The sequence below is a fragment of the Lipotes vexillifer genome, unplaced genomic scaffold (assembly GCF_000442215.2).
Source record: "Lipotes vexillifer unplaced genomic scaffold, Lipotes_vexillifer_v1.1 scaffold40, whole genome shotgun sequence".
NCBI lineage: Eukaryota > Metazoa > Chordata > Mammalia > Artiodactyla > Lipotidae > Lipotes > Lipotes vexillifer.
Window position 1 is genome coordinate 3582774 of NW_006771578.1, and position 7609 is coordinate 3590382.

At 38.2% G+C, this 7609-nt stretch overlaps 1 protein-coding gene across 2 annotated transcripts in view; it reads right to left on the reverse strand.

Moving 5' to 3' along the window:
* The window catches only part of RASA2 (RAS p21 protein activator 2), a 119906-nt gene that overhangs the window by 93032 nt on the left and 19265 nt on the right, over positions 1–7609 (reverse strand). The gene's annotated exons all lie outside the window — the stretch shown is intronic.

Consider the following 7609-nt stretch of genomic DNA (forward strand, 5'->3'; position numbering starts at 1 on the left):
TTTCCCTATGCAAATTCCTTCAGTATATGGTGTTCACGCTGATGCCTCCCAGATATGTGTTTCCAGGCCTGATTTCTCCTCCTCAACATTAGATATGAATACTCAACTGCCTCCCTGGATATCCAGTAGGCTTCTCAAATTTAACAAGTCCCAGAAAAATCATCTGATTTCCTCCCCTAAAACCCACTCTCCCCCCAGTCTACCACCGTCTTCCTCTCTTTTCCTCACCATGCTCCCCAAACCTCCCACCCCCACGTCCAGTCCATCAGTAAATCCAGCAGAACTCCAAAATAAACCCCAAATGCAACCACTTCTCCTTGCCTTCATTAGTATCACCCTACAATCCACTCTCCATCAAGGAGTATGACCTTTTAAACATACTTTTCAAGTCAATTACCCCCCTACTCCAAGGCCATTCCATTTCACTTAGAATACAATTCCATTTTTAAATGCCCATTTTCATGGTCTTTCATGGTCTGCACAGCCCTACTGAACTGTCCTCTCCTCTCTGACCTCTTCTCCCACTCTCTGCAGTGTTCACCTTCTTTCCATTCATCAACCACGTCAAGCTTGTTCAAGCTTAGGGCATCTGCCTGAAATGCTCTAACCCTACATCTTCATATGGCTGCCTTTTCCTATCATTCAAGTCTCAGCTCAAATGTCACTTCCTCAGAAACCTTTCCTGACTATTTATCTAAAGTAAATAATCCTGCTACCATATTCCATGTCTCTGTTTTCTTCAGAGCCTTTACAATTATCTGGAACTCTTAATTTTTACCTAAATGTTTACTTCTGGTTCCCTCATTCTTTGGGAGTTCTTGGTTCCCTCCTTCAATGCATGAGAACTTACTGAGCCCCAAGATCTAAAATAGTGACTGTTAAATACTGAGAAATATTTGCTGAATGAATATTAAAGAATCAAGTAAGTCTAGTTTCGAAGTTCTTGTGACATGCTATTGGCTAAAAGGACACACAAAACTGTGGGTGCTGAAATCAGACACCAGTGTACTAAATTAGGAAAGCAATGTAGTTGGCATAAGAGAAAGAGCATTTCCGTGAGAACCATGAAACCAATGTTCCTGTATTACCTCTGCTACTAAGTAGACAAATGACTTCAGACAAATCTCTGAAGAACAGTTTTCCTAACGAAAGCCTGGGCTAGATAAACTCAAGTCTCTTTCTGCTTACCAACTTTAAAACTAAAGGCCAGGGACTTCCCTGGTGGCCCAGTGGTTAAGACTCCGTGCTCGCAATGCAGGGGGCCCGGGTTAGATCCCGCACGTCACAACTAAAGATCCCACATGCTGCAACTAGAGAACCCACATGCCACAACTAAGACTCGGCACAGCAAAATAAATAAATAAATAAATATTTAAAAAATAATAAATAAATAAAACTAAAGGCCATTTAAACCAATATCTTTTAAAGAAGTCTAGCAGAAACTTAAGAAGCACCTATGAAAAACTCAATAAACAAATGATTTTTTTAAATTAAAATTAGAAAAATCAGGGAACAGTCCCTCAGAGCTATCTGAGAGGCTGTCTCTCGGGCTTAAGTCCTGAGTAAGTCCACCAAATAAAACAGAATTCTCGAAAACTAAAAGTAGAATAAAATAAAATTAGAAAAATCAATGGAAAGGCACCAGTAAGATACTCACTGTTATTAAGTTTGTCATTGAGAGATTAGGGGAAAGAAATCAAGTTACCACGTCATAGTATAAGCATCTCAAGTCAAAATAAAGGAATCTAATCTTTTAAATGACCCCCAACTTGCCTAATATGGGTTGGCCTTTACAAATTCGCATTTCCTAACAGGAAAAATGATATGTATTTGAATTTGTATCCATCCATCTTCTCTTCCTCAAAAGACTACGATGTCCCTCCCTATTATCTATAGCTCATCCATCTACCTGTGCTCTCTCTACCCCATTCCCTCCCTCTCACTCCAGGACACTGCCCAGCAATTCTGTTTTCATTACTTTCAACCTTCTCCTTTAAGCCTCTCTTTCTTTGCCGTCTCCCCTCTGTGTAATCCAGAGGGTTTGGGTTGTTTTTTTTTTTTAACTAAAAATCCACCTAGGTCACCATATAGGGCCTGGAATATAAACAAATTTGGAATTAAATCATAATAAACATGCTCCATATCTAATGAGGGAATCTTAAATACTAAATCACTGCCCTTGAACATGTTGCTGTTTTATTCACACTAGTGCAATTTGAGAAAACTACATTATATAAATGTACACATATTCCACCGCCCACCTTTCTAAGAGGGAGACAGCGGGGGTTATTTTGTCTACAGAATCCAATGAACTTGACATTATCAGATATTTACTCAGAATAATTAAAATTCAAGTTCTACGTAATATATAAAATGGACTCAACATCACTTCCTAGAAAAGCAGTTGTCATAATCTTTGAATATCTGTCACTAATGTTCAAAATAGACTACACTGAAAAGTAAATTCATCTAATCAATGCCAGATCACCAATCATTCATGCTAATATATGTTAAGTCAGCTATCAAGACTTTAAACTGTAACTCCAAAATACAGTGGTAATTAACTGGCACTTTATAAAAAACATAAATCAAAATAATTAACTGTCACTTTATTCTAAAAAATCAAAAGTGAAGTAACTAATGGTTAGAGAATTAACAAAAATAACGTTCTACTCAATATATCTCTAAGCAGAAAGATTAATTTAATAGCACACACTTTATATTAAGCTACACAAAGAAGTGAGGAACTTTAGAAGATTATACCTGTCCTGTGTGTGATATTTTCATAGGGCCTCACTAGTTCTAGTTGATTATTGTATATAAATAAGCAAATGCATTGGACAAAACCCAAACAAACAATAAACTACTGCTCCTTAAAAGCCAAGCTTCCAGATAACTTATTCTATAATCTCTGCTTCAATCCTTCCCCTCCTACTCACAGCCTAAACCTACAATTTGGCTTCTGACCCTATTTCTTTACTAGAACTTTCAAGAACACTAATAATATTAAGTGCTACCAAATCAAGTGACTGTTCTTCTGGTCTCACTTTATTTAATCACACTTCAGTGTTTGATAACAGCTTAGGTAACCCATTCTAATTTTTTTTTTTGAACTCCCTCTTTCAGGCTTTTCATCCACTACCTACACTTTAAATGTCAGGTAACTCTGGGCATCCACAGACCACTAAATTCATCATATAGGTGGAGAACCAATTTCAGGCATTTTATTTAATATGTCATTATAAAACAATTTTAAAAATATACTAAAATACAAATACTTGTAAGCTTCTCAACATTATTTGATGGTATTATGTGCCATGTTTCTCAATTTATCTATAGCGCATTTGATGATGGCTAGCCTTCAGGAGAATCAGGGTCTATATCTGTGGCAGATATGGTGGGTCAGTGTTCATCATCTGTTACAATGTCCTTTGGCGTATGATTTCCTGTACTGCATAGACTAGAGAGCTAAAAACTACATTTCCCAGCCTATTTTGTAGTTAGGGTTGTGGATGTGATTTAAATTCCGTTAATTAGATGCACTCGCTGGAAATTTGGAGGACAAAAGAGAAGGGAGGTTGCACTTATGTTGCTTCTACTAGCAAGTACTGTCATGGAGATGTCCAAGTTTCCCGCAGTAGCACTGGCTGCAGTCCTTGTATCCAGTCACAGGTTTCATAGGTATCAAGAAGAAGGGTACAAGGCATCCATTCTGTCACACAGGTTGTGGCCAGTGTGGCTTAGTTCTAGGGCCAGCAGCAGCAGGGGAATCCCCTGGCAGTCCAGTGGTTAGGACTCCATGCTTGCAGTGCAGGGGGCACAGGTTCGATCCCTGTCGGGGAACTAAGATCCCACAAGCTGCACGGTGTGGCCAAAAAGTAATAATAAAACCTACTTCTAGAGCTAGCAGCAGTGACAACAGTTTACTGATGAAGATGGCTGCTTGTCGTTGGCTGTTTCCTAATAGTGGAAGATTCCTGATCATGGTAGAGGTGGCAAGGTTCTACAGCTAAAAGGTACAACTTCCTAATTTTGCAGGCACCTTTCTGATCCAAAAAGAGGTAGTAAATCGCTTCGTGGCCCAGATGCAATGTGGCTTTTGAATGTCATTCTTGAAAGTTGGACTAGAGTCTATTTCTTCAGTCTTTCTAACAATTCTGTAAGCCACTTAAAATCTTTTATTTAAAAAAAAAAATCTTTTATTAAATCTCTTTCTGCTTACACTAGCTAGAGTTGATTCTGTAACCTAATACTGACTAGCTTCTTTTCTTATCCTTTCTACCTTTTCTAACAAATTTGAAAGTCCCATCTCACATTACTGGTCATCAGAGTTTGGTAAGTCTTTCAACTAGATGTGGCTATCTGGATCAAACACGGACTCAGAAATTATAAAGCAGTATCTCACTGACAACCACTTTTACTGTTCCATTAGACAATGAGTTGAATAGCAGAGCACACTCAAAAGGTGAATGCTTCAACTTGGGAAATGGAAACAAATGGATCCTAACTCTCTGCATGGTTGTATCTGCCTTTGGAAAGCATTTCTTAATTTCCTACTGCAGCATTTGGATGTGGTTTTGAAAACATGCTCAATAATACAATATCATGTTTCCATGAATTTGGGAGTGCCAAATTCTCAACATCCAAACCATGTGTACCATTTGAGTACCTCCATCTTATCCTTAAATTTACACATCCTATTTTGACTCTAAAGTAAAAAGATTAAAATGTGTTCAAGACATTCAATATATTGCTAAGATATGACACTTGAGCAAGACAGCTGAAATAATGGAAATAGTTTTTACTTGCATTTGAATGAAAGTAGAAAATGTTTTTTGCTTATTCTTGATTTTTAAAATTCTGTGCATGCCAGGGTACTTCAATATGCAAAGGTAGATGCTTCTACAAAGACAGAGGTATTATTGGCCCTACAGCAAATAGTATAGCTCTGACTACATTTACAACTGTTGCTATCTCCTTCAACAATGAATCAAGAGCATGAGGCATATTATTGACGAAACAACCATTCCTCTATGAAGAAAGGAGGCTGGCCTTCAAGCACAACATCTTTTACTCTATAACAACACCATTTCTTGTTGAATTCATAACTGGTACTCTTTAAGAACTTTTCAGTCTACATGACTTACAACATAATTGTTAACAAAATTTTTTTAAAAAATCTTCTCTCCTAAAGCATGGATTTTTAGAGATGAACCAATCCTCAACCGGGCATTGCTTCTCCCTCACAGATGTACTGCAAGTAGGCCAAGAACACCTTCACACTACACATCACTGGTTTTGTCAACCATAAAATGAAATAGCTGCCTGCCCATTCACGTGACAGTAATTGTTTCTCTGCATCATACATATCCTGCAACTTCATATACAGAGTATATAACAAAATGCTGTATTTAGCTTTGATCCCCTTCCTTCACACTGTTGCCTGTTACTTTTTTAATACGTAAACATATATATCACTCCTTGCTCAAAAATCTTCAATGGCTCCTCCATATCTACCACTGCCCACCTTGCAGGATAAAACCTATAATTCCTTTGTCTGGCATAAAAACCCTTCATAATAATCTGGCACCATCTGGCACCATCTACTACTTAATACTACTGGCATCTACTACTGGCATAAAAACCCTTCATAATAATCTGGCACCATCTACTACTTAATCTTTACCCCCACAAGTTATGCTCCAGCAGTACTGTACTTTTAGTTCCTTGAAGACACTGTGTTCTCTCATGCCCCTGTACATTTTCAACACTATCTTCATAGCATGGGATGCTCTCACCTGATTTTTTTTTCTCCTGAAAGCTCCGCTTAAGACCGTCTTTGTAAAGTCTTCCCTCAACTCCTAGGTAGGCATGTCACCCTTTCCTCTATTCCCTACTACATCTTATATGCACTTCTACTCTAAGGATCGTATTGGACTGCACTTGTATTTCATTCAACAAATATTTATTAAGTGCCTACAGCATGCCAGACGCCTTTCTAAATGCTGGGAATATAACAATGAACAAAACTAGGTCTCTGCCCACGTGGAACTTTTATACAATTGAGACAGTGGGGACAAGCATCATAAACTCTTAAACAAGTAAGTATATAATATTTATTGCCATGGAAGAAAATAAAGTAAGGTAAGACAGTGAGGGAGCGCCAGGCCCAGAGGGTAGAGACAGAGGAGAGCAATGTCATTTTACACAGGGGATCAAGGAAGACCTTTCTGTGAAGATGTGTGAGGAGATACTTGAAGGAGGTCAATGAGGGAGTGAGTCACGCAGATACCTGGGGAAAGAGATGGATTAGCAGAAACAATAAAATTTGCGAAAGCCCTGAGACAGGATAGTTTGGCACGCTGAAGGAACAGCAAGGAGGCCAGTATGGCTGTAAAACAGTAAGCAAAGTAGGAAGAACGAGGAAACAGTAAGAGATGAGGTAGGATTGGGGAAGGAAACAGGTTAAATAGGGTCTTGTAGGCCAATGGAAAGTCTTAGGCTTTTCTGAATGAGAGGGGAAGCTATTGAAGGATTATGGGCAGAAGAATGGCATGACCTAACTTTTGTTCTAAAGAATCACTGCAGAAGGAAAAGGGTGGAAGCAGGAAACTAGATAGGCGGCTATTGTAATCATTTTGATTAGAGATAACTGAGACTAGGGGGGCAGTCCTGGCATGGAAAGAAGTGGTCAGCTGGGCATATATTTTGAAGATAGAGCCAACAGGATTTTTCATAGTTTGCATGTGGATGTGAGAGGAAAAGGGGTCAAGGATCGCTTCTTAAAGGGTTTCAGCCAGAGCAGCTGGATGAACAGAGATGCCACTTCCAGAGGAAGGAGTCTCTTGTTGGGAAAGAGGGATCAAGAGTTTGTATTGAGTATGTTAAGTCTGAGATGCCTATTAGATATCCAAGTGCAAATGCAAGTGGGCAAAGAAGTGCTGGCTAGAGATAAAATTTGAGAATCATTAGCAAGTACATAATATATCTCAAACCTTAAGACTATACACAAGGATCACAAGGAAGGTAAATGTGGAGAGAAGAAAAGAGATTTGAAGACTGAGTCTCAGAGCTCTCCATCATCATTTTGCATTAGTAGAGTTAAGAAGGAACCAGCAAAGGAGACTGCTACATGTCTCTTCGCTGAATATAAACTTAAGGGACAGGACCAATGCTTAGCATCATGCTTAGCTTATAATAGATAATGAAATATCTACTGAATAAGTATGTGTATGTTTATAACTTTAGCATGGGCAAAAAAAAGGGTTCTAATATCACATCACGAATTATAAAATTGCATATAAACTTCTTTTTATAAGTTTATCCATGTCAACTGCTCCAAAGTTTTAAAAAGAAAATGTCTCCTGTATACAGTTACCAAAAGCACTAAATTTCAGAATTTTTATAGTGTTAATACAGAGACATCATATTGAAAACAAACAAACCAGTCCTGAAATGCACACATTCAAACATTTACTGAGTGCCTACTCAGATGCCAGGGATACATTAATGAGAAGAACAGAGAAAACTGTGTCCTCATTGAACTAACACAGATGGACAGATAATAAATAAGATAAATAAATTAAAATGGTATGTTAGTATTAAGCAG